A 24,337-nucleotide genomic window follows, 5' to 3' on the forward strand; every position below is an offset into this window, starting at 1 on the left:
CATCGCCATACAATTAAGAAGAAAAAGATGGATCTACCTGTCCCAAACACTTCAGTGAGATGGGACATGGAGAAAGGGATCTTAGATTCTGTATCATGGATCATGTGCCTATGCCAAAAAGAGGAGCAGATAGGGTCAAAATGTTAAAAAAGAAAGAAATGAAATGGATTTATGAACTAAATGCATTGAAACCTAATGGCCTCAATGATGATTATAAACTACATAATTTAATCTGATCAATTGCTCTAAAATCTGTAAAATTTTGGATTTATCAGTGTATTTTTAACTTTTTTATTTATATTTTTTCACTATTTTTCTCTCTTACAGATGAGGGAGGATTTGCACGATTCACTTTATATAAAAGACTTCTCTATGTATTGATCAATTTGTTTATGATAGACGAAAATGTTTATTTCATACTATGCACTGTCACTTTAAATGTATTGTCATTAGATGTCTGTATGGATTGCACATGCATACTCCGGTAATAGAAAAATCACCTGTGCCTATAGTTGTAATTGTTAAAAGTAATGTATATACGCAAGCATCTAACTCATTATAGAGATATGCGCTGAGATATAATTTAATTAGGAGATAGACATTACTGCAGTAGCTAGGAGCGCTGTAAGTCTAGAGCATATTGAGCGTGCGCGGTAAATATATGTCTGCAACCATGAAGAAATGGTCTCCAACATGGCCGCACGCGTCCAAAGTAGACTTTGTAGTCAGTCCCAGGAATCCCCGCGCTATGGACATGCGCAGTGGGATGGGAATGATGCTGAGAATAGCGCGGCATCACGGACATCAATCATATAGGTGGGTAAGACATATGATATATAAATTAGACACAGATTATATGACATTTTGCAATTAACATTAATTTAATAATATCAAGTAATAAAATTAAAAATGAACTATGTGATGGGTTGTCTTATAATTGTAAACGCACTGAGATGCACATTAACCCCTTAAGCCCCGGAGCATTTTCCGTTTTTGCATTTTCGTATTTGCTCCCCTTGTTCCCAGAGCCATAGCGTTTTTATTTTTTGGTCAATATGGCCATGTGAGGGCTTATTTTTTGCGGGACGAGTTGTACTTTTCAACGCCATTACTAGTTTTACCATATCCTGTACGGGAAAACGGGAAAAAAATTCCAAGTGCGGTAAAATTGCAAAAAAAGTGCAATACCACAGTTGTTTTTTATTTATTTTTTTTACCACGTTCACTGAATGCTAAAACTGACCTGCCCTTCTTATTCTACAGGTCATTACGAGTTCATAGACACCAAACATGTATAGGTTCTTTTATATTTAAGTGGTGAAAAAAAATTCCAAAATTTGGTAAAAAAAAAAATAAAAAAATAGCGCCATTTTCTAAGACCCGTAGCGTCTCCATTTTTCGTGATCTGGGGCTGGTTGATGGCTTATTTTTTGTGTGCTGGGCTGACGTTTTTATTGATAACATTTGGGGTAGATCCGATGTTTTGATCGCCCGTTATTGCATTTAATTGCAATTTTGCGGCGACCAAAAAACGTAATTCTGTCGTTTAGAATTTTTTTCTCGTTACGTCGTTTACCGATCGGATTAATTATTTTTTTATATTGATAGATCGGACGATTCTGAACGCGGCGATACCAAATATGCGTATGTGTTTTTTTTTTTTATATATTTTATTTTGAATGGGGCGAAAGGGGGGTGATTTAAACTTTTATATTTTTTTATTTTTTTTTATATTTTTAAAAACTTTTTTTTTTTACTTTTTGCATGCTTCTATAGTCTCCATAGGAGACTAGAAGCAGCAACTATCCGATCGCCTCTGCTACAAACAGGGGACGAGCAGGTCCCCTGCATGCAGCAGAAATGGTCCTGTGCTATGAGCGCCGACCACTAGGTGGCGCTCATAGCGACAAGATCATGACAACCACAGGCGTCTGCTGCAGACCCTGAGTTGTCATGCACGCCCATCGGCGACCCGCGATCACGTGACGGGGTCGCCGGTCGGCGGGGCTTATGACGCGCTACCCGGAAGCGCGTGTTAAATGCTGCTGTCGGAGATTGACAGTGGCATTTAACATGTTAACAGCCGCGGGTGGATCGCGATTCCACCCGCGGCTGTTGCGGGCACATGTCAGCTGTAAGAATCAGCTGACATGTGCTCCGTTCAGTGAGGGCTCAGCGCAGCAGCCCTCACTGAACGGGCAGTACGCAAATATGCGTACTAATACGTCCCCGGTATTAATATCACAATTACTGTATGTAAACACTTTTCTTAATGGTTTTATGATTATTGGAATTGTAATACGTTTTCTATTTAATGCTGACTAGATATATTGAGCACTGCTTGAGAAAGTCCTCAACATGAACAAAACGTTGCCACTGCCACTGTGACTATGTGACAATAAATCACAGCTTGTTTTGAAGACTGGAGTGCTGCCTTTGTTTCTATGAACATGCTCGGCGACCATCAAACTTAACTGAACTGGAATTGTTTTGTAAAGAGGAATGGTCAAAAATACCTTCATCCAGGATCCAGGAAATCATTAAAAGCTACAGGAAGCGACTAGAGGCTGTTATTTTTGCAAAAGGAGGATCTACTAAATATTAATGTCACTTTTCTGGTGAGGTGCCCATACTTATGCACCTGTCAAATTTTGTTTGCATGCAGATTGCACATTTTCTGTTAGTACAATAAACCTCATTTCAAGGCAGAAACATTACTGTGTCCAACAGTTATTACATATATCAAACTGAAATAGCTGTTGCAAAAACACCAATTTTTATAAAACAATAAGCTTAAGATTAATAGGGGTGCCCAAACTTTTTCATATAACTGTATATATTGTGGTAGCCATAAGAAAGAAAAATGAGCTGCACTCACCAGTCCTTAAAAGCAGTATCTTTATTCCATAAGAATAAAAAGTCCGGCAAGCAGGGAGGGCGGGGAAGAAAAAAGCAGACAACAGCTGTTCCGCGTGAAGACGCTTCTACAGGTCTGTGTTACACACAAAACATGACATCACATCCTTTATATGCAAATTAAACAAGAACACATGATCACAAAATAAAAAAACACAAATCAGAACAGAGTCATAAAAACATAGAAAAATCCAGACGATCATTTAAGCCCAATGGACCGTTAGCATTCAGGCGAATGATCCATTTAGTTTCGATTTGAAGCAGCAGCTTATTCAGATTGCCGCCTCTACTGGGAAAATGAAGCTGTTCTAAGCCAGCAAATCTCAATGATTTAGGGTTAGCATTATGAAATTCAGTAACATGCTTAATAAATCTTTTAGAGCCCTTTTGGGTTTCTAAGGAATGTAAATGCTCCCTGATCCTAATACATAAAGAACGTATAGTCTTCCCTATGTAAAAAAAATTACAAGGACAAAAAATTACATAAACAATATTCTTGGACCTACAGGTAATGAAATCCTTTCAAAATGTGTAATCGGGCCAATATGATAGTTTTCTGGTTGCTCTAAAGGAGGTAAACTGGCAACTTGATTTTTCTCTATGTTCTATAGATGTTACCAGTTTATACACTCGCATCCCCAAAGCACTAGGGTTGGAGGCAGTAAAAAAATATCTGATGCTGTCTAATAAAAGTGAGGAATTTTCCTCCTTTATTTTAGAAAGCCTTGATTTTGTGCTCTCAAATAACTGTTTTCAGTTCCAGAACCAATGGTACCGCCAGAATATCAGGACTGCGATGGGCACACCAACAGCGTGTGTCTATGCAAATATTTTTTTATCTTTTTTTGAAACGCAATTTATTATTTCCTGCAAAAATCCGTTTGTTAAGTACATTAGATCTTTTTTAAGATATATTGATGATATTTTCATCGTTTGGTCAGGTACCGCAGAAGATTTTACGGCTTTTGTTCATTTTTTGAACACTACAAATACAGCTAATATGAATTTTACTGCGAATTTTGGAGGACTTTTTCTTGATTTTCTGGACGTTTCCATTTCAATTGAAAATAATACCATTCACACAAAATTATTTAAAAAACCGTCAGCTGGTAACACTTTGTTACATTATAATAGTGCTCATCCAGTGCATACTAAATATGGGGTTCCATACAGCCAATTTCTCCGTCTGCGCAAATTGAATACTTCTGACCAAACCTTTCTTGATCAGGCTTCAGAGTTGAAAAACAACTTTCTTGCTCGGGGTTATGCTAGACATGAACTAAATACCGCACTTGAGAAAGCACAAAAATTTACACGAGATAGTCTTTTATCAAAACGCTATAAGTCATCCCCCCATCATGCACAAATGGCTACTAAAAGGTTTGTTTTTCATTTCAAACATAGTCCCATTAATGACATGTTTAAAAAAGCCATTTTGAACAATTGGCATCTTTTGGGGTCTGATCCAGATTTATTATCAGTGGCCAAAAACAAACCTATAGTATCCTATATGCGTAGTCAGAATATAGGAGACTTAGTCAGTAAACATAGACTCCCAGTGGAATCTAAAAATTGGTTGCAGAAAAACATTCCCTCCGGGAATTTTAGATGCGGTTCTTGTTCTTTTTGTAATCTGCACCTCATGACTAATCCCTTGTGACGCACCCCTGGGCCTGTGTCGCGCAGCGTTGCGCACGCGGGAGCTTACCCGGAGCTGGATCTGTTGAGGGTTGTAGTCTCGTGGCGGTGACCCGGTCCGTGCCCAGGGAGTCAGACTAAGTGGCGCTGTATTAGCGGTAGATGTTGTACGACTACGCCACCCGTTGAATGCAGCGAAGGAGCTGCCGCTGCAGGGCAGACCGCTGAGGCCGGTGGTAGGATTGTGCAGCGTGATAGTATCACCCCCAACGGGAGGGGTATGGCCTCAGGGCAGCCGACGTGGATGATGGGGGTAGCAGGAACCACTCGGAGACGGTACGGTGTAGTTCAGGGTCTTTACTGGTGACAAAGATAGACCCTCCCGGAGTACTGGCTAGCGATTGGGGCCTGGTCAGTCCTTGAGCAGATGGGATCTCCCCTGGCCAGGCGGAGTTGTAGGCCTCCCAAACTAACTGTACTCTTCTGGCTACCTTGCTAGAGGCGGGTATAAGTAGCCCACGTCCCTGAGTGTACCGTGTGGTGCTCACCCGTATGGCCGGTGACTCGGGGCCTTCTAGTAGCTTCCGCTCCACGACGGCGGTGCTGGTCCCACGCGTGTGACCGTGCTTTCGGGTTTCTTGGCCAGAGGACCTGAAATCCCCTGCCGGTCGGTTTCTGCTGCTGGATAGGAGTTAGTCCCCACAGCCTCGGACTCCGGGTCCGGTGATAGCTTCTCAGTCAGGGCGAGCTCTGCAGCTGCCAGCCCCTGACTCCTTGTAGTACTGCTCCCACAGAGCTCCTGTTGTTTCTTCCTATGCTGCTTCTCTTCTCTGTCTCTACTTCTTCTCTACTCACTAACCCTGCCTCAGCCCTAGGTTTATATAGGGGAAGTTCTTCCCCTCCCAGGACTGGGCAGGAGGTGTGGCATGCACAGGATCCCTGACCAAGAGACCTCCCACCTGCTCTCAGACATAACATTGCCGTTACTGTGGAAACCAGACCCCTGGGGTGCCACATTCCCCCCTAGTGAAATTTAGTACTCCGGGACTAAACATATTTTTAGAAAAACATAACAAGGTATAAACAATAATAATACAATAAGAAAAACACATAAAGATGGTTACGGCGTGTCCGCAACCGGGTGCAGTCTTTGAAGAAAAGCAAGGTGTCCATTTCACCAAAACAGGGAGACGTAACCAGGTAGGGGTCTGTCCTGCCCCGAGTCCTTAACAGTCTTTAGTCCATTCCTAGGTTACGCTCCAACCATGTACAAGGATTCCCGGTAAATCCACCAAGGACTCCTATAAATAACTAGAAACACATAATTATACACAAGCAACAAGAAAAACAGGTAACCACAAATAAAACAATTTATACACTTCAAATCCTCCAACGTGCGGGTAACTGGCCTCTAGTGGCCCTAGTGGACCTACGGAGCTGACTGTCTAGCCCTGAACTACAGGGTGTAGGAGCTGTCAAGGGTAAACTGGGCAGCTGTCTACCAGCTCTTTGGCTCACTAGGGGTACGGCAGGCTCACTATAAGCAGAGGGTTGATCCTCCTGTTCTGCTTGTGTGGAGTCTTCTGCCTCCTGGACCGGCTGCTCTTCCAGCTCTACCTGTTGCTCCGTAGGCACTTGGGATGCTGGTTGGAGGAACGTGAGGACGGGAACCACAACTGCACCATTGACTTGAGTCCAGGACCGAGGGAAGTCTCCGAGCACAGTACTAACCATATCTTCCCTTTCCTCTACGGGTCGATGGTCTTCTTGTTCCTCTTCAGGGTTCCGTAGCTGTTCAGGACACTTCTTCAGGTGATCCCGGGATACAATGGCTATGGTCTCCCCTCCGTCTTTACTGATGGTACAGACTTTCGGGTTCTCGTGGCTTGAGGGCAGTACAGTGTACGGGTCCTTCTCCCACTGGTTGTCCAACTTGTGGAGCCGTCTTTTCCTCTTCAAGACCTGCTCTCCGGGTACCAGGGGAACAGCGGGAGCATACTGGTTGTAAGTTTTCTCTTGTCTTTCCCTAGCCTGACAGAGACTTCGCTCCACGCTCTCCTGTACTTTCCGGTACTGCTGCTGCCTCTCTGTGTCCCAGTCTGCTTCTGGTGAAGTGTCCTCGGGTGTCAGGACTCCCATTTCCAGGTCAACAGGTAACTTACCAGGTCTCGCCCTCATTAGGTAAGCCGGGGTACAGTTGGTGGAACCTACCGGGATGTGGTTGTATAGGTCCACCAGATCGGGCAGCTTCTCAGGCCACAGACTGCGTTCTTCCAGGGGCAACGTTTTCAGGAGATCCATTACCACCTGGTTCATTTTCTCACAAAGTCCATTAGTTTGCGGATGATAGGGTGTCGTCCTTATCTTCCGGCAGCCATACAGATTGCAGAATTCCTGGAAGACCTCCGCTTCAAAGGCAGGTCCTTGGTCCGTCAGCACTTGGTCCGGGTACCCGTGTGGGCGGCAGAAGTGCTGCTGGAAGGCTCTAGCTGCTGTTTGAGCCGTTAAGTCCTTAACGGGGACGACAACCAAGAACCGGGAGTAATGATCCACAATGGTTAACGCGTAGACGTAGCCACTTCTGCTTGGGGTCAGTTTTACATGATCCAAGGCTACCAGTTCCAACGGCTGCCGGGTGACGATGGACTGCAGGGGAGTCTTCTGGCTGGCACGGTCCTTCCTTCTTAGGTTGCACGGGCCACAGTCTCTGCACCACCTCTCGATGGTTCCCCTCATGCCTACCCAGTGGAACCGCCCACGCAGCAGGAACTCCAGCTTCTTCCATCCGAAGTGTCCAGCCCCGTCGTGGTATGCATCCATCACCATGGCTGCGTCTCTCCGTGGCACCACTACTTGCCAGATTAGTTCATGCGTCCGGGAGTTAACCATTCTGCGGCACAACTTCCCCTTGTAAAGGAACAGTCGACTCTTCTCAGCCCACAGTTGCTTGGCTTCCTCCGGAGCGTCTGGGTCAAGGCGAGCCTCTGGCCGAGTCAGCATCTCCTTCACCAGCCGGACGGCAGGGTCACTGTCTTGCGTTTCCTCCCAGTTATAGTGAGGCAAGGGGTTAAACGTAGCGGCTTGCTTACTCCTTACCCGATGGGAATACTGGATAGTCCCATGACGGTGGAACGCGGGGAGTTCGACTTCTTCCAGTCCCTCTGGATCTTCTCCTACGTCCGGTAGGTTTGGCATCCTGGACAGGGCGTCCGCGTTGGTATTGGAGCGTCCTGCCCGGTATTTGATTGTGAACTCGTAGTTGGACAGACAGGCCATCCATCTCTGCTCTAGGGCACCGAGTCTTGCCGTGTCCAGGTGTGTCAACGGGTTGTTATCCGTGTACACGGTGAACCGGGAAGAAGCGAGGTAGTGCTTAAAGCGTTCGGTGACTGCCCACACCACTGCCAGGAACTCTAGCTTAAATGAGCTGTAATTCTCAGGGTTTCTTTCGGTGGGTCGCAGTTTTCGGCTAGCGTAAGCGATTACTCGTTCTTTCCCCTGCTGGATCTGGGACAGTACGGCTCCTAGCCCGATGTTACTTGCGTCGGTGTAGAGGATAAAGGGCTGGCTGTAATCAGGGTACGCCAGGATTTCATCCCCCGTGAGGGCCATCTTCAGCTGGCGGAAGGACTCTTCTTCTAACTTCTCCCATTTGAAGGGCGGCTTCTGGTTCTTGGCCTTCCGGGACTGGCCTATCAGGAGGTCCTGCATAGGAGCTGCCTTTTTGGTGAAACCGGGGATGAATCTGCGGTAATAGCCTACCAACCCGAGGAACTGCCGCACTTCCTTTACACTGGAGGGACTTGGCCATTCCTTAATTGCGGTGATCTTATCAGGGTCGGGAGCCACTCCGTCAGCGCTCACCACGTGTCCCAGGTACTGCACCTTTGGTTTCAAGAGGTGACACTTGGAGGGTTTTACCTTTAAGCCGTAGCTTGCCAGAGCTTCGAACACTTCCGCCAGGTATTTCAGGTGGTCCTCATAAGTCTTGGAATATACGATGACATCGTCCAGGTACAACAGGACCGTCTCGAAGTTTCTGTGGCCCAGACAGCACTCCATTAATCGTTGGAAGGTTCCCGGTGCGTTGCAGAGTCCGAACGGCATACAGGTAAACTCGCTAAGTCCCATCGGGGTGGTGAATGCGGTCTTCTCCCGGTCCGCCTCTGCTACAGGAACCTGCCAGTACCCGCTAGTGAGATCCAAGGTAGAGAAGAAGTTAGCAGATCTTAAAGCAGCCAAAGACTCCTCTATCCTTGGTAAGGGGTACGCATCCTTGTGTGTGATACGGTTAATTTTCCGGTAATCTACACACATCCTCATGGTGTTGTCTTTCTTTTTGACTAAGACTAGTGGAGCTGCCCAGGGGCTACAGCTATCCCTGATCACCCCAGCCTCCTTCATGTCCCTAAGCATCCCCTTGGCGTGTTGGTAGTGTGCAGGGGGTACGGGTCGATACCTCTCTTTTATGGGAAGATGGTCTCCCGTGGGGATGTGGTGTTCTACCCCCTTGACTCGCCCGAAGTCTAACGGGTGTTTACTAAACACTCTCTCATACTCTTGAACCACCCGATAGACTCCCTGTTTCTGGTGTGAGGGAGTGGAGTCAGTACCCAAATGTAGTTGCTGACACCAGTCCTCCATTGTTTCTTTAGAGCCGTTACCTTCCTCCGGGGAAGATGGAGGCAAGGGTTCTACGGACTGTATGGAATTTTGATTGATGGTATACAATTTGGCTAGCGTGGCATACCGGGGCAGGTACACTTCCCTCTTCCCGATATTTATTATGCGAACGGGCACCCTCCCATGGCGTACATTGACCACCCCCCGTGCTGTCAAAATGGTGGGCCTACTGTCTGAGTAAACTGGTTCTACCATTGCCTGGTAATCTCTACCTCTCAGACCAATAGCTGCCCGGCACCAAATCATCATTTCACTTTTTGGGGGCATGGCAATAGGGAAAGGGTCACACATTCTTACGCTACCAATCTCACCACCGGAGAGTTCTATCTGTTGCCGTCGCATCAGTGCCCGGATCTCTTTCTGGAGCACTCGCTGCTGGCCGGAGCTGGCGTTCTTGGCAACCTGTTGTAAAAGGAAAATCACCTCTGCAAGACAATTTTCAATTACATTAGTTCCTAGAGTTATCTTTAGGTGACTCTCGTGTTTGTCAATGTCTACAATGATCAGTCCCTGTGCTGCCAGTTCGACTCTACCGATTTTAATGGTCACCTCTTTAAATCCAATCTGTGGCACGGGCTGACCATTGCTGGCGATGATACTCAAGTCGTCGTCAGGGTAGCGGGTGATATCCGAGTCATTCCAGTACTGCTTGAAGAGCACGTACGGGATAGTGGTGACCTGTGACCCGGTGTCCAATAGGGCACTCATAGGGATGCCATCCAGTACCACAGGCAAGACTGGACGTCCTCCCACATATCTGTCGCGCCAGTTCGATGGGCCTGATGATCTTTTTCCTGGGGTTTGGCCCTCTACCCCAGGTTGTGCCAGTTTAAAGGACAGTACCTTGCCATATGTCCGGGTTGATTGCAGCGGCGGCAGATGGGTTGTCCGTCCTCGTTGTATCGGTCGCTGGGTCTTCCTCTGGCCGGTGGGGTCCTCCTTGGTCGACGCCACGGGATGTCCTCCGGTCCGGATGCCAGCTGGATCTTCCCTGGAGTGGAAACCTGTAAAGACTGCACAGTTCGGGTTAGCGCGGCAACGCTTTTAGCTAGCTCTTGGACCTGATGGTGCAGGTCTGGAGCCGGGTCATTGTTCAAAGCCTGCGCATCAGCTCCCACAGGCCCTGCCGACAAGGGTGCCGCCTCCTGGTGGTAAGTGGTAGTGGGGCGTCTGTGGGTCACAACGCCACCTGGTGCCGGTTCTCGGAGCACCCGGATGGCTCTGTCCTTGAACTGTGCAAATCCCAGATGAGGGTCCTGTAAGGCCATTGCCCGCAACTGGGTTCGGTGGGCATTGCAATATAAACCCTCTATAAATTGTTCAGTCAACAGGAGCTTACCCGGAGCCGGATCTGTTGAGGGTTGTAGTCTCGTGGCGGTGACCCGGTCCGTGCCCAGGGAGTCAGACTAAGTGGCGCTGTATTAGCGGTAGATGTTGTACGACTACGCCACCCGTTGAATGCAGCGAAGGAGCTGACGCTGCAGGGCAGACCGCTGAGGCCGGTGGTAGGATTGTGCAGCGTGATAGTATCACCCCCAACGGGAGGGGTATGGCCTCAGGGCAGCCGACGTGGATGATGGGGGTAGCAGGAACCACTCGGAGACGGTACGGTGTAGTTCAGGGTCTTTACTGGTGACAAAGATAGACCCTCCCGGAGTACTGGCTAGCAATTGGGGCCTGGTCAGTCCTTGAGCAGATGGGATCTCCCCTGGCCAGGCGGAGTTGTAGGCCTCCCAAACTAACTGTACTCTTCTGGCTACCTTGCTAGAGGCGGGTATAAGTAGCCCACGTCCCTGAGTGTACCGTGTGGTGCTCACCCGTATGGCCGGTGACTCGGGGCCTTCTAGTAGCTTCCGCTCCACGACGGCGGTGCTGGTCCCACGCGTGTGACCGTGCCTTCGGGTTTCTTGGCCAGAGGACCTGAAATCCCCTGCCGGTCGGTTTCTGCTGCTGGATAGGAGTTAGTCCCCACAGCCTCGGACTCCGGGTCCGGTGATAGCTTCTCAGTCAGGGCGAGCTCTGCAGCTGCCAGCCCCTGACTCCTTGTAGTACTGCTCCCACAGAGCTCCTGTTGTTTCTTCCTATGCTGCTTCTCTTCTCTGTCTCTACTTCTTCTCTACTCACTAACCCTGCCTCAGCCCTAGGTTTATATAGGGGAAGTTCTTCCCCTCCCAGGACTGGGCAGGAGGTGTGGCATGCACAGGATCCCTGACCAAGAGACCTCCCACCTGCTCTCAGACATAACATTGCCGTTACTGTGGAAACCAGACCCCTGGGGTGCCACACTTGCATATTGGCCCGATTACACATTTTGTTAAGGATTTCATTACCTGTAGATCCAAAAATATTGTTTATGTAATTTTTTGTCCTTGTAATTTTTTTTACATAGGGAAGACTATACGTTCTTTATGTATTAGGATCAGGGAGCATTTACATTCCTTAGAAACCCAAAAGGGCTCTAAAAGATTTATTAAGCATGTTACTGAATTTCATAATGCTAACCCTAAATCATTGAGATTTGCTGGCTTAGAACAGCTTCATTTTCCCAGTAGAGGCGGCAATCTGAATAAGCTGCTGCTTCAAATCGAAACTAAATGGATCATTCGCCTGAATGCTAACGGTCCATTGGGCTTAAATGATCGTCTGGATTTTTCTATGTTTTTATGACTCTGTTCTGATTTGTGTTTTTTTATTTTGTGATCATGTGTTCTTGTTTAATTTGCATATAAAGGATGTGATGTCATGTTTTGTGTGTAACACAGACCTGTAGAAGCGTCTTCACGCGGAACAGCTGTTGTCTGCTTTTTTCTTCCCCGCCCTCCCTGCTTGCCGGACTTTTTATTCTTATGGAATAAAGATACTGCTTTTAAGGACTGGTGAGTGCAGCTCATTTTTCTTTCTTATGGTTATTTTGGACTGTTTAAACTTTTTTATGAGCCTTTGCACCTGAAATGTTTCCAAGTCCTATTTAGGTGTCTGCATTGTACTTGTTCAGCTTTGCATTGACTATTGCAGCTGCTTGCAGGTGGTGCAGGATTTTCACTTTCTTTGCTGTAAGATATATTGTGGTAGGACGACTCGCTCGGCCACTTCCGGGAGTAGACTCAGGAACCCGGGTTTTCTTTGCAGGCTTTATTAACAGCATAAAGCTCTGCACTCCAGCAAAATAAACACAGCCTTACTTGGCTAAACAACAAAACAAAAGATAAACTATAGCACAGTGCATATATGTGTGTGTGGATCGCTCACACAGATTATGTCCAGCCTTCAGCTCCCTCCTGAGCTATGGCTTTCCAGCCTGGAGACCTTACCTCTCCAAACACAACTCAAAGAAAAAAAACAGGACTGAACATTTAAATGTTGCTCAGCCACACCCTGGGGTGGAGGTATGGGGAATGACGTCCCTGCCATCACTATGTCATTGCCCTAAAACCACACCCTTTAAGTGAGTTAACCCTCCAGCATATAACATACAGGCAGAAAGTCCATTGGTTTCGATTCACACAGGCTAGCAACCTGTGCGACACATACCTCCCCTCATAGATCATACCAGTGACTATGTCACATATTCCCCCCCTCTGCCCAAAGCCGGGGGTTTGGGCACCTTCCGATACCAGACAGGGAATTCTAGATAGGGCATCAGCATTCCCGTGTAACTTCCCGGCCTATGCTCTACGTGAAAGTTGAAGTCCTGGAGAGCTAGGAACCATCTAGTTACCCTGGCATTTTTACCCCTCTTTTCTCTCAACCATCCCAACGGGGCATGATCTGACACCAACTTAAACTTCCAGCCTAGCAGGTAGTATCTTTTAGTGTATCTATGGCCCACTTTATGGCTAAACACTCTTTTTCTACTATTGCGTAGTTTTTCTCACAGGATGAAAGCTTCCGGCTCAGATAGAGAATGGGATGTTCTTCCCCATTTATCTCTTGAGAGAATAGGGCCCCTAGGCCAAACTCTGAAGTCTGGTGCGACCAGGACCGGCTGTTTACACAGTGCTGACTTCAACAGTTGAAACATGGTCTCTGTTTCCTCCGTCCACTTCACCATGGTTGATCTGGTGCCTTTTAGGAGATCCGTCAGTGGCGTAGCCATCATGGCAAAATTTGTGATAAACCATCGGTAATATCCCACCATTCCCAGGAACGCTCTCACTTGCTTCTTGGAGAGCGGTTTCGGCCAGGTCTGGATTGCCACTTTATTAACTTACGGCTTTATTTCACCTCTCCCGACAACATAGCCCAAGTACTTGGCCTGCTCTTTTCCGACGGCACATTTTTTTGGATTTATAGTAAATCCCGCCTTCCTTAGAGCATCCAGAACAGCCTGTAGCTTAGGTAGATGACTAGCCCAGTATGGGCTAAAGACTACAATGTCGTCAAGATAGGCTGCTGCATACTTCTTATGTGGGGCTAGGATCCGATCCATAGCACTCTGGAAGGTGGCTGGGGCCCCCTGTAGTCCGAACGGCATCTTAGTATATTGAAAGCACACATCAGGTGTCGAGAAGGCCGTCTTCCCCTTGGCTGTCTGGGACATGGGGATCTGCCAGTAGCCCTTCATCAGGTCGAGAGTGGTGATGTATCTCGCCGGTCCAAGCCTCTCGATGACTTTGTCGACGCGGGGTATTGGATACTCGTCACATTTGGATACCTCATTCAGCCAGCCATAGCCATTACAAAACCTCCGTTCTCCATTGGGTTTTGGCATGAGGACGATTGGGCGCGACCACCCACTCTTTGACTCCTCTATTACCCCGAGGTCTAACATCCTCTTTACCTTGTCGGAGATCACCTTCCAGCGTTCTTCCGTAATCCAGTACGGCTTCAGATTCACTCTTACATGTGGCTTTGTAAGTACGTCATGCTCTACCACCTGAGTATGCCCCTGTATTCTGAAAACAACTTCCGATTTTGCTGTAGTAGTTCTCGATATTGTTGCTTCTTGGCTGGCAATAGAGTCTCTGCTATAGTGACGTCTTCCACTTTGCCTTCAGGAGTGGCTCCAAGTCAAGGAGTTTCCACCGGTTCCTGCTCCCGCCACGGCTTGATGCGGTTATACTTGGTTCGGCTTTCTTCGGCCAGGCTGATGAACTCGGTAGTTCACTTCACTGAGTTTCTCCACCACCTCATACGGGCCTTGCCAGTTGGCCAAGAATTTACTTTCAACAGTGGGAATGAGAACCAGAATGCGATCCCCAGGCTGGAACTGTCTCAGCCTTGCTCACCCGTTATATACCCTCGCCTGGGCTTCCTGTGCCCGGAGGAGATGTTCCTTCACTTTCGCCATTCTCTCCTGTAAGTGGGCGACATGTTCGATGATGCTTTGGTGGGGGGGTGACCTGGGCCTCCCAGGTTTCCTTGGCGATATCCAGGAGACCCCTTGGATGCCGGCCATACAGAAGCTTAAACGGAGAGAAGCCAGTGGAGGCTTGGGGAACGACCCTACCGGAAAACAGTAGAAACGGAAGCAGGTAGTCCCATTCTCGACCATCCTTCTCGACGACCTTTTTGAGCATTGCTTTCAGAGTCTTATTAAAGTGCTCCACCAGGCCATCGGTCTGAGGATGGCGGATGGTAAATGGAGGTTCGCAGCTGGGTAATTCGAAGCACTTTACACAGCTTCTTCATCACCTTGCTAATGAATGGGATTCCTTGGTCCGTCAGGATTTCCTTTGGCAGGCCGGTCCTGGCAAAGATGTGAACAAGTTCCCGAGCTATGCTCCTACTGGATGAGTTTCTTAAGGGTACCGCTTCAGGGTATCGGGTCGCATAGTCCATGATTACCAAGATATATTGGTGGCCCCCGGCCGATTTAACTAAGGGGCCCACGAGGTCCATGGCAATCCTCTCAAAGGGAATTTCTATCACAGGTAGGGGACCTAAGGGGCTACGGAAATGGGAGGTGAGCGCGGTTATCTGGCAGGTGGGGCAGGTCCTACGATAGTTTAAGATCTCCCGGTAACATCCTGGCCAATATAACCTCCTCACTATTCTCTCCTGAGTTTTTTCCACCCCTAGGTGTCCCCCCAGAATATGTGAGTGTGCCATATCCAGTACCCTCCATCAATATGGTCCCGGCACTAACAGCTGTTCCACTGTCTCACCGCCTCTTAGTTTAGCCACCCGATATAGCAACTCCCCCTGAACTGCAAAGTGGGGAAACCTTGTATCGGCCCACAGCTCTTGGGCAACCCCATTCCATACAGTAATCTGGTCAAACGCCCCCGTTAAGGTCAGGTCCCGAACTTGCGCAGTCCAAAAGTTTTCTCCAGACACATCTAACTCAGGGAGGTTGGCCTCCTTGGTCACCGACTCGCCCTCATCGCCGGCAAGGACGCACAGTGGGAACTCATCCATTTGAGACTTTGTAAGGGATTCTTCTCCAGGGACCTGGCTTTTCCCCATGCTACTTAGTCTGGTTCCCTTCCCCCCCAAAGTCCCAAAATAAAGAAAAATCACGGCCCAGTATGACGGGATGTATCAGGTCCTTAACCACCCCATCTTCGTGGGACTGGGCAACACAGTCTGTTCCCACTGTCACTGCGGCCACGAGATAGTCCTTGACATCGCCATGGATGCACCGAATGCCCACAGTTTTGGAAGGGATCAACTAGTGGGGAAGGGTAGCTCTGATTAAGGTCACCAGACTCCCAGAGTCCAACAGTCCAAGCACCTTTAATCCATTAATGGATACGGCACATGCCTGCGGCCCCTCGCCGGGTCGACAATCCACACTGCAGGCTTGATAAGCATAATAGAAACCCCGTCTTTCTAGGCTGCAGTCCATGGCATCAAGGGACATATGACACCGGGCGGTTACGTGTCCAGGGTTGTGACACCGCCAACAGACTATATCTTTAACAACAGTTCTTGTGGCACCTTCAGTGTGAATGGGACGCCCCCCAGTAGGGGCTCTAGACCCCTTCCATGGTGAACCTGCCCCTCCAGTACGGAGAAGTGGCTATATCCGGTTTCCCGAGGGATTTCTCAACTATCTGATACCTCTCTACCAGGCCGATGAAGTCATCAGTGTTCTGGGGTTCGCCCTGGGCAACCCAAGTCTGTACCAACTTGAGAAGGAAGTGCACGAATCTATCAATCACCCCCCGCTCAACCATCTGGGCCGGAGTGGAGGACTCTGGCTGCAACCACTTCTGAACTAGATCCAGTAGGTCAAACATCTGTGAGCGAGAGGGTTTGTCGCTGGCATACGCCCAGTCGTGGACTCGATGGACTCTCACCGCCATATTCACTCCCAGGTGTGCTAAGATCTCTGTCTTTAGCTTGGCGTATTCCTTGGCATCCTGCAGTGTCAAGTCGTAATATTCCTTTTGGGGTTCACCCGACAAATATGGTGCCAGAACCCCTTACCACTGTACTGGTGGAAGTCTCTCCCGATCAGCCACCCTCTCAAAGACTGTCAGAAAGGCTTCTACATCATCCCTGGGGGTCATCTTCGGCATGGCCCGTCTTACCGTCTTCCTGACGTGCGAGTCATCAGTCGGCCCTGGGGGTGGGGCGTTTGCTCTGCCCTGGAAGGCGTCCTCCAGAAGCTGTATCTGCTGTTGCTCTTCCTGCTGGTGCATTTTCTGCTCCTGCTGGTACTTCTGCTGCGACTTTTGCTGCAACTGGGTCTGTTGCAGCAACAGTTTTGTTGTCTCCTGGTGCTGCTGCATGCTCTGCTGGCTCTGCAAGTGCTGCTGGTGCATTTGTTGTTGGCTCTGTACCTGGTGCTTAATGAGCTCCTCCATGCTGCAGGACATCTCTGGCTGGCTGGCGGCCTTCACCTAAGATGTCCACCGGTCTCTGTGGCAGGTACACGTGTTCCTGGAGTCTTGCCAGCACTCTCACACCAACTATGGTAGGACGACTCGCTCGGCCACTTCCAGAAGTAGACTCAGGAACCCGGGTTTTCTTTGCAGGCTTTATTAACAGCATATTAACACAACACAGAGAAAAAAAAAACAGGACTGAACATTTAAACGTTGCTCAGCCACACCCTGAGGTGGAGGTATGGGGAATGACGTCCCTCCCATCACTATGTCATTCCCCTAAAACCACGCCCTTTAAGTGAGTTAACCCTCCAGCATATAACATGCTGGCAGAAAGTCCATTGATTTCAGTTCACACCGGCTAGCAACCTGTGCGACACATACCTCCCCTCATAGATCATACCAGTGACTCTGTCACAATATATATATGCTCAGTATGTCTAGGCACCGTGGTATTCCGAGCCGGCCATCTATGACGTATCGTGCGCATGTCAATGACGTCACATGGTCACATTGCACCTTACATGTGCGTGACACAATGATGGCAATGGCGGTCTTACCAACATGGCACAGTCCACTCTGACCATGCACAGCTTAATTGGCTCCACCGGTGGGGACATGTGTATATATATATATCCTTGCAGGAGATTATTGTTTGAGCACCTCCCCTTGAAAAAGCGAAACACACAATGGGGTAGTGTGAGCTGTCCCTATCTCAATATACCATGGGTATGTTTTGCACTACACTGTAGATTTGCATCAATCTTTCACTGACACATGGTGATTTATGGCTGTTGTCTCTCATACTTCTATGCTTTTTTCTTTTTGATTTGTTTATTGCATTCATGCACAATCTATGGTACTGAAACAATAAATATTTACTTATTAACATTGTTACTCGTTTTTTGTGCATTTGTTCATTATATACTACCTGATATATGACGTTTGAACTTCCATATGGATGGGCGCCCCTTTCCTGTTCCTCCTAAAAAGACATCTTCTTTAATTGTTATGTAAGTGTTTTATATGTTCTAATAAAATAATGGCTTTTATTTTATTGGTGGTTCATGGCTACTGCATCCCTTGTTTTGTGTTTGCAGTCTAAAGAAATGGGTTTTTAGGGCATGCTTAAAACTGTGGGTATTGGGAATTAATTGAATTGTCCTGGATAGTGCATTCCAAAGAATGTCTTGGAGACGGGAACGGAAGGTTTGAATTTTTGAGGATTTTAGTTTTATTAATCATTAGCAAAACGGAGGGCACGGGTAGGGTGGTAGACTGAGACGAGGGAGGAGATGTAGGGTGGTGCTGAACCGTGGAGCACTTTGTGGGTGAGAGTGATAAGTTTATATTGTAGCCGATAGGCAACCAGTGCAACGACTGGCACAGGATAGAGGCATTGGTGTAGCGGTTGGAAAGGAATATGATCCTGGCTGCTGCATTCTGGACAGATTTGAGAGTAGAGAGTTTAGTAAGAGCGATACCGATTAGTAGAGAGTTGCAATAATCCACACGAGAATGAATAAGAGCAGCAACAGTAAGAGTTTTGCTGAGTAACAAAAGGTCGAAGTCTAGAGATGTTTTGGAGGTGTAGGTGACATGAGTGAAAGAGTGACACTTGAAAGACAATCACTGGTATTTTGTAGTAATGCAGGGGTGATGTCTGAAAATATGTGTATAATTGGGTGTCATCAGTATAGAGATGGTACTGAAAACCGAATCTACTGATGGTTTGTCCGATAGGGGTAGTATATAAGGAGAAGAGGAGGGGGCATAGGATTGATCCTTGAGGAACTCCGAAAGTAAGGGGAAGAGTAGATGAGACAGCAAAAGATGCAGTAAAGGAGTGGTCAGAGAGGTAGGAGGAGGATCAGGAGAGGGCAATATCTTTGAGGCCAATAGAATGGAGCACAGTGAGGAGGAGCTGATGATCCACAGTGTCAAATGTGGCATAGATCCAGGAGAATCAGCAGAGAGTAGTGACCAATAGATTTAAGTATTAGTAGATTGTTAGAGACTTTAGTAAGAGAAGCTTCAGTAGAGTGGAAGGAGCATAAGTCAGATTGTGAAGGGTCAAGAAGAGAGTTATCTGAGAGATAGCGGATTAGACAGAAGTGGACCAAGCGTTCCAGTTTAGAAGTGAAGGGAAGATTAGAGACCGGTCTGTAGTTAGCGCAGTCCTGGTCGAGGGATGCTTTTTTAAGTAATGGATGTATGCTGGCTTGTTTAAATGGGGAGAAAAATATACCAGATGAGAGGGAGAGATTAAATATTTTAGTTAGGTGAGTGGTGACAGCAGGGGAAAGGGTCTGAAGGCGATGTATGGGTATAGGATCTCTGGTGAAGGTAGTAGGGCAAGAAGATGCAAGGAGCCTGCTCACTCTTCTTCCGTGACTGGTTCAAAGACAGAAAGTGAGCTAGATGCAGTGCAGGAGGGAGGAGAATGCATAATGTTAGGAGTTTGGGAGGAAATTTCCTGTCGGATATGGTCATTTTTTTTTAAATAAGTGGCCAGATTGTCCATACTGAGGTCAGTGGTGGGGTTAGCACTCTTGGATTGAGGCGAGAATGAAAAGCGTCAGAGTCATTTAGGATTGTTGGATAGTGCGGTGAGGAGGGTGTTGAAGTAGGTTTGTTTGGAGAGGTGAATGGCAAAGTTGTATGTTTTAAGCATAAACTTATAATGGATGAAATCTTCAGCCAGATTGGATTTTCTCCACAGACATTCTGAGCACCTGGAGCACCGCCGGAGAAAACATGTTTGCAGCGTGTGCCAGGGTTGTCGCCGTCTGTGCTGAGTTTTTTTATGTGTAAGAGGTTCAGCTTCATCCAGGGCACTTTGCAGTTTTTCATTATAAGGTTTCAGTGCAGAGTCAGGACATGAGAGGAAAGAGACTGGGGAAAATGATGACTGCAAATTCAATAGGTAGCATTCACACTGGCAATTTAGTTTTTATCTAAACACGTGCAGTTTTTATTGCTTTCCACAGGTTGCACAGCACCAAAGCAAACTCAAACATAAAACCCTAGCCTAGTCCAGGTGCTAACTAAACAGAACAGACAGGTCAGATCCCGGCTACCCACACACGGCTGAGCTAGCCACAGCTTTGTCAAACAGAACAGCTATTGTCCATTTCAACCACTGATACTTGCGGTTCTCTGCACATGGTCTCTGCAGACTCTTCTCACAGAGGGATTCTTGCCTCTGCTACATCCAGCAGACTGACTGACCACCCAGTCACTCCATTCAGAGAGAAACCCTGGCATATTTCTCTCTCAGCTACAGCTCACATCTTGGCTGGTCACTCACACAGCCATGCATTCAACTCTGCTTCACCCCTCTGATTGACACCCCTCTGCTTCATTCAGTAGACTGACACCCCCTCAGAACACTGCCACACAATGGATCTACTTCCTGCTTCTAATACAGGTGCATACAGGTGCTTCTAATTAAACACTGCAGAGCTGACATTTAGCATTGTCCTTCCCAGCTATGCTACAAACACTAATATCGAATTTGCTTTTGCAGCTGCTGCTTGACATTGAGTACTATTGCTTAGCTTACTTGTAATCAGAATACAAGCACAAAATTAGTATCTAAACTAAGCAACGCACTGAGCAGGGCACATAGCCCTAATAAAAAATTGCCTCTAGTGTAATTGTTTCTACTCAGGGGCGAAACGATCGTGGTCTCAGAGACCACAACCATGCTCGTGAGGGGCCTGATGACGCCAGAGCAAACTTCAACTGCATTTTCATTATCCAGGATAAGGGACATATATATACACCCCATGATGGTGAACATATATACCAGGATGGGTAACATATATACCAGGATGGGGAATATATATACCAGGATGGAGGACATAAATACAGGTGTGTAACATACCTGGCGGCGTCCTTGCATGGTGGTCCATCTCCCACTGTGCAAGAGGGCGCACTTGATCTCCTGTCCAGAATGTCTCTCTGGCTTCCCTCCATGCTGTCTGTTTGTGTCTGTTTCTGCTGCTTAAGGGCGGCGCCCGATCACTTCCTGCCTTTTGTACCTGCTGTGGGTCACACCCCTTGTGCGTCCTCAGCCTATTGCTGTCTGTCACCTGGTATATAGCTCAGCAGCTCCCTTCTATCCCTGCCTGAGCATAGTGTTTCCTTCAGTGAGTGCTTGCACTCTGAAGGTGCCAGGTCCCGTCTCTTGTCTCCTGCTTTTTGTATCAGTTCCCGTGTCTGAACTGAGTCCTGTATGTCTCCTGCTTTGCGGTATCAGCTCCCGTGTCTGAACTGTGTCCTGTATGTCTCCTGCTTTGCGGTATCAGCTCCCGTGTCTGAACTGAGTCCTGTATGTCTCCTGCTTTGCGGTTTCAGCTCCCGTGTCTGAACTGAGTCCTGTATGTCTCCTGCTTTGCGGTATCAGCTCCCGTGTCTGAACTGTGTCCTTTTTGTGTTCTCTGGTCTGTCCTGTCTGAACACGCTCCTTGCCTGTTCGTTCCGCCTTCTAGTGGCCGATTTCCTAGACCCGCTCCTGTATCTTGTCTGTCCTGTCTGAACACGCTCCTTGCCTGTTCGTCCTGCCTCTCTGGGGGCCGTATTCCCAGACCCGCTCCTGTATCCCGCTGCAGTGTCGGTCTCCTCCGTACACTCAGTTCCAGTCTGAACTCTCTCCTATCTTTTACCTGTTTTGCCTCTATGTCCGTTCCCTTCCTTTTTCTGCAGAGTCTGAACTCGTACCTAACTCCTGCTTGTTGTCTCTGCAAGTACTGTGTGAGTATCTGGCTCTGTCTTTCCCTTCCTGTCTGTTCCGTGTGAACAGAGCCCTGTCCTCCCTGCTCAGCCTTGTCTGCACTCTAGCTGTGCTTGCCTGTAACCCTCTGCCTGTATTGTTCCTGAGTCCCGGTGTGTACTGGGTCCTATCCCGCCTGTGTTCCTACCTGCTAGTGCCTCCCTGTCTGCACTCTAGCTGTGCTTGCCTTTACCCCCCTGCCTGCATACCCGCCTGCCTGCATACCAGTCGTGCCTGCCTATACCCACCAGTCTGTGTGCCAGCCTACCAGCCTGTTCCTGTATTCCCCTGTGTGGGTCAACAGCCGTGTCCGGGGTCTGTCCTGGAGTAGCACCTGGTCCCTCTGCTCGGTTCCTCCTTGGTGCACTGGCGTCGTATGCCGTCGTGCGACCCTGGTCGGATCGGGTGAATACTTAGTCACGCCCCTCCAGGCATTCACTCTCCGGCACGGTCCAGTGGAATCACTACAATCACACGCACACGCCGCTTAGCCCGGGCGTGTGCATAACAAGGTGCTTCTCAGAAAATTAGAATATCCTCAAAAATGTAATTTATTTCAGTTCTTCAATACAAAAATTAAAACTCATATATTATATAGAGTCATTACAAACAGAATGATCTATTTCAAGTTTTATTCCTGTTCATGTTGATGATTATGGCTTACAGCCAATGAAAACTAAAGTCATTATCTCAGTAAATTAGAATATTTTATAACACCAGCTTGAAAAAAGTTTTCAAAATCCGAAATGTTGGCCTACTGAAATGTATGTTCAGTAAATGCACTCAGTACTTGTTCAGGGCTCCTTTTGCATCAATTACTGCATCAATGCGGCGTGGCATGGAGGCGATCAGCCTGTGGCACTGCTGAGGTGTTATGGAAGCCCAGGTTGCTTTGATAGCAGCCTTTAGCTCGTCTGCATTGTTGGGTCTGGCGTCTCTCATCTTCCTCTTGACAATACCCCATAGATTCTCTATGGGGTTAAGGTCAGGCGAGTTTGCTTTCCAATCAAGCACAATGATACTGTTGTTTTTAAACCAGGTATTGGTACGTTTGGCAATGTGAACAGGTGCCAAGTCCTGCTGGAGAATGAAATTTCCATCTCCAAAAAGCTTGTCGGCAGAGGGAAGCATGAAGTGCTCTAAAATTTCCTGGTAGATTGCTGCGCTGACTTTGGTCTTGATAAAACACAGTGGAAATACACAAGCAGATGACATGGCTCCCCAAACCATCACTGATTGTGGAAACTTCACACTAGACCTCAAGCAGCATGGATTGTGGCCTCTCCACTCTTCCTCCAGACTCTGGGACCTTGATTTCCAAATGAAATGCAAAATTTACTTTCATCTGAAAACAACACCTTGGACCACTGAGCAGCAGTCCAGGTCTTTTTCTCCTTGGCCCAGGTAAGACGCTTCTGGCGTTGTCTATTGGTCATGAATGGCTTGACACAAGGAGTGCGACACTTGTAGCCCATGTCCTGGATATGTCTGTGTGTTGTGGCTCTTGAAGAAGTGACTCCAGCAGCAGTTCACTCCTTGTGAATCTCTCACAAATGTTTCAATTGCATTTTCTTAACAATCCTTTCAATGCTGCGGTTATCCCGGTTGCTTGTACACCTTTTTCTACCACACTTTTTTCTTCCACTAAAATTTCCATGAATATGTTTGGCTACAGCACTCTGTGACAGCCAGCTTCTTTAGCAATGACCTTTTGTGGCTTGCCCTCCTTGTGGAGTGTGTCAATCACTGCCTTCTGGACATCTGTCAAGTCAGGGGTCTTCCCCATGATTGTGGAGCCTACTGAAACAGATTAAGGGACCTTGTTAAACGCGTAGGAAGCCTTTGCAGGTGTTTTTTGTTAATTATTCTAATTTACTGAGATAATGTGTTTTCATTGGCTGTAATCCATAATCATCAACATTAACAGAAATAAACACTTGAAATAGATCACTCTGTTTGTAATGACTCTATATAATATAGGAGTTTCACTTTTTGTATTGAAGAACTGAAATAAATTACATTTTTGATGATATTCTAATTTTGTGAAAAGCACCTGTACCAGGATGGAGAAACATTAATACATAATGAGGGATGGGGGGGCAACTCGTATGTAGAATTTAGAACGCTACAAGGGTCCATACATCTGACCAAGGCGGATGAGGTGGAGGAGGGTGTTGGGATGGGGCACAGGTCCAAATTTTGCACCAGGGCCCATCGGACTCTAGTTACGCCACTGTCTCTACTGCAGGTTTTTTTTTGCATTTGTTGTTTTTTTCCTAACAGGTTTTCTCAAGCTTTTTTCCTGCTTTTTTAAATATTCTTGACCGTTTTTAGATGTCTTTTTATTGGCGTTTTTTCAGATATTTTTTTTTGTATCCATTGAGCAATGAATAAACTGCTAACATGCTATTGTGGAGAAAATGCTTACAAAATGCTTAAAAAGACACCTGGGCATCTTCCTGTTCATTTAAGCATTCCCATTGACCTCTATTGTATAGTATGGATGGTCTTCCTAGCGGAAAACACCTGAAGAATGGACATGTTACTT

At 47.3% G+C, this 24,337-nt stretch overlaps 1 protein-coding gene across 1 annotated transcript in view; it reads left to right on the top strand.

Annotated features, from left to right (window-relative positions):
* The window catches only part of NTMT2 (N-terminal Xaa-Pro-Lys N-methyltransferase 2), a 156,932-nt gene that overhangs the window by 91,483 nt on the left and 41,112 nt on the right, over positions 1-24,337 (top strand). The window lies entirely within an intron of this gene.

This window comes from Phyllobates terribilis, unplaced genomic scaffold (assembly GCF_046119375.1).
Source record: "Phyllobates terribilis strain yellow unplaced genomic scaffold, ASM4611937v1 Scaffold_8__6_contigs__length_399053987, whole genome shotgun sequence".
Taxonomy (NCBI): Eukaryota; Metazoa; Chordata; class Amphibia; order Anura; family Dendrobatidae; genus Phyllobates; species Phyllobates terribilis.